Raw genomic sequence first — 3755 nt, forward strand, 5'->3', positions numbered from 1 at the left:
TTGAGACATTCTCTACATCCAGCGAGCAACAGCAGGAAGATCACAGAGCTAAGAGGTCTCACCACTGCCCACATTGTGAGGAGAGTTTCTCAATTCTATCAAAGTTAAAAATACACCTAAAAATACACACAGGAGAGAATCTGTTTTCCTGTACTGACTGTGGGAAGAGCTTCACAACATCAAAGGCTCTGACAGTTCATCAGAGAGTGCACACAGGAGAGAAGCCTTACTCCTGCTCTGACTGTGGAAAGAGTTTCTCTCGACTGGGCCACTTAAAAATACATGAACGTATACATACAGGAGAGAAGCCTTACTCCTGCTCTAATTGCGTAAAATGCTTCAAAACATCAACTAAGCTAAAAGTTCACCAGAGAGCACACACAGGAGAGAAGCCTTACTACTGCTCTGACTGTGGACATTTTTTTAAAACAACAACTGAGCTAAAAGTTCATCAGAGAACACACACAGGAGAGAAGCCTTACTTCTGCTCTGACTGTGGGGCTAGTTTCTCTCAACTGGGCCACTTAAAAACACATGAACTTATACACACAGGAGAGAAGCCTTACTCCTGCTCTGAGTGTGTAAAATGCTTCACAACATCAGCTGGGCTAAAAGTTCATCAGAGAACACACACAGGAGAGAAGCCTTACTCCTGCTCTGATTGTGTAAAATGCTTCAGAACATCAACTGGGCTAAAAGTTCACCAGAGAACACACACAGGAGAGAAGCCTTACTCCAGCTCTGACTGTGTAAAATGCTTCACAACATCAAATTAGTTAATAGTTCATCAGAGAACACACACAGGAGAGAAGCCTTACTCCTGCTCTGACTGTGGAAAGAGTTTTTCTCAAATGGGCACCTTAAAGAGAAACCAATGTATAAAGGTGAAATCCTCATCAGTTCTCTCAGACCAGCTAAGATTAGTCACTCAACTTAATTCTCATATCATAAAAGAAGTGGTAACAGTTAATTGGATCAAATGAAGAAAGCGTAGAACACTCTATTGTAATCCTATTGATTCTCACTGTGAGAGAACTGTGCAGAGGAAAGGAAGCGTTATAGAATGTTAACCTATCTTTACTTCAGTGTGCACCTTGTCAGTTTTGGTGTGCTTAGATAGCTTCTACTGTAATGATATTGAGATGACCTTGGATTTGCCCTTAGGGTTGAATATCCTCTTTGAGGCGTCTCACAATGGAGTCTGATGGTTGACTGGGTGGTACTGATTCCTTCTGCAGTTTTCTGTGGGAATGAGCTGTTAGACACAACATACACTGTGTGTACAAAACATTATGGACACCAGCTATTTCCATGACATTGACTGAACGCTATGATCCTTAATGATGTATTTTTTGTGTATTTATTATAGATCCCCATTAGCTTTCAGCAAGAAACTGCAGTTGCAGTGGGCTATGGAATGAAAACACTGGACAGTGGAGAATTTGAAAAGCATTGCCTGATTTGATGAGTTTTGTACTGATGGGAGGACTAGGGTATGAAAAAAAATAAACATGAGTACATGCATCCAAGCTGTGTGTCAGTGTTTCAGGCTGGTGGTGATGGTGTGTTTTCATGGCACATATTGTTTTTTTTTGTTTTTTTTATGCCATTTAGCAGACGCTTTTATCCAAAGCGACTTACAGTCATGCGTGCATACATTTTTTTTGTGTGTGGGTGGTCCCGGGGATCGAACCCACTACCTTGGCGTTACAAGCGCCGTGCTCTACCAGCTGAGCTACAGAGGACCACGTTCTCTTGATAAAAGTGCAGCAACTTTTGAATGCCACAGGATATCTAAACATCATTGCCAATCAGCAGTGTATCCATCTGTAAATTAATGAGGAAAATGTGGCATTGGAATTTGGGTTACTTTGTGAATTGACTGTAATTGAAATGGAATTGACCCTGACATTTGCTAACCCTTGTGATAGTGAGTGGGGGATGATATTGCTAATCATTTTCAAAGGGAAGTTGGTTTTTAAGTTTCTGTTCTATATTAAGAAAGATAAGTCAAACATATTTAACACCTTTTTTGGGCACTAAGTACTTCAATATTTACTTCCACAAATGTTTTAGACTGGTACCTGCTACCTTCAGACACTTGTAGGCGTCCTAGAGCGAAACAACAGACATGAACTTGTTGGTGAGTCTCACCTTTCGATGTGTAGGCCAAACTTCTCGGACGCTACAGACAGAAGTCTCCTGGTCTGACAAACAACACTGTAGTTCTTCCACCGCAGATGAGGAAGGCTGACATCAGCGGATGTGGTGGATTGAGACGCAGCCCATGCAAAAAATACATCTCTAGTTTAAACAGACAGATTTTGATGGGGTTGTTATTATGATGCTAATTTGATTTCCACAGGGGTGCTCTAGGGTTTTTTAAAGCACATCAACGTATACATAAAGAAGAGATGCCGGTAACACTTACTTTTACCCATGCATACCCCACAAGACATGCCACCAGAGGTCTCTTCACAGTCCCCAAGTCCAGAACAGACTATGAGAGGCGCACAGTACTACATAGCGCCATGACTACATGGAACTCTTTCCCACATCAAATAACTGATGCAAGTAGTACAATTAGATTTAAAAAACACCTTATCGAACAGCGGGGACTGTGAAGCAACACAAATATAGGTGCAGACACATGCATACATACACACACGTACACATGGATTTTTGTACTGTAGATATGTGGTAGTGGTGGAGTAGGGGCCTGAGGGCACACAGTGTGTTGTGAAATCTGTGAATGTATTGTCATGTTTTTTAAATTGTATGAACTGCCTTAATTTTGCTGGATCCCAGGAAGTGTAGCTGCTGCCTTGGCAGCAGCTAATGGGGATCCATAATAAATACAAGTCCCAGATGAAGAATAAGACACTATTGCAAAGCATAGTACATGTAATGTTAGCCAAGTACAATGTAATTACTAGTTCTTACACAGGATTTAGCTAGTTAAAATGAAGTGGATCTTTAGGAGTACTTGTAATTAATGTGTACAGTACATTACCCATCCTGACAACCTGGCCCTCAATTTAAAGCTTGTGGAAGTGACATCCAAGTGGGAGAATAAATACACTAGTACACCACTGATAGAATAATTAGGTAATTACTAATTATTACACTCCGATTCTTTGTGAAATGTGTTAGAATCATAAAACTACAATCTGATAATGTGTTTAGCTTAGTTAGAAGTAAAACAAGGGCTTTGGCTTATTTTTATATCTATGCAAGCAGAATGCAACTGTGAAACCATTAACAGAGAACAGGATGTGAAACTAGACACTGAGAAGCATGTCCCCACCATATGTGCCTGTATAAGATGCATATTTGCCCAGCAACAGAGTATTTGTGTCTTCTGAAACCAGTGTGAAATAGATCCAGGAAGAAACAATAGGTTGCTGTGCAAGCTAACAGAGAAATATGACAGTTGCCTAAATATGGGCTAGGAGCTTTCTCATTGGCCCACTTAGGGGCGTAGTAGAGGTATACAAAACGTTGTGCGTTGTATGATTTTCAGAGCTCTCATGAATAAAGAATGACCATTGCAGTAAGGGGTCTGTTTAATTTATTTAAACTAGAGATTTATACCTCTGGGAATTATTCAAAGATTTAAGAACTGTTTGACTTCAACCATTGAGATAACAAAATTCTCGTGACAACCACAGATTGACTGGCCATCTCCGCGACAAATATGATTTGACATTTGTTAGTTTAGATTTGTTTGGTTATTATCACATATTTGTATTTGT

Source organism: Coregonus lavaretus (assembly GCF_964263955.1).
Source record: "Coregonus lavaretus genome assembly, contig: HAP1_SCAFFOLD_48, whole genome shotgun sequence".
Lineage (NCBI taxonomy): Eukaryota > Metazoa > Chordata > Actinopteri > Salmoniformes > Salmonidae > Coregonus > Coregonus lavaretus.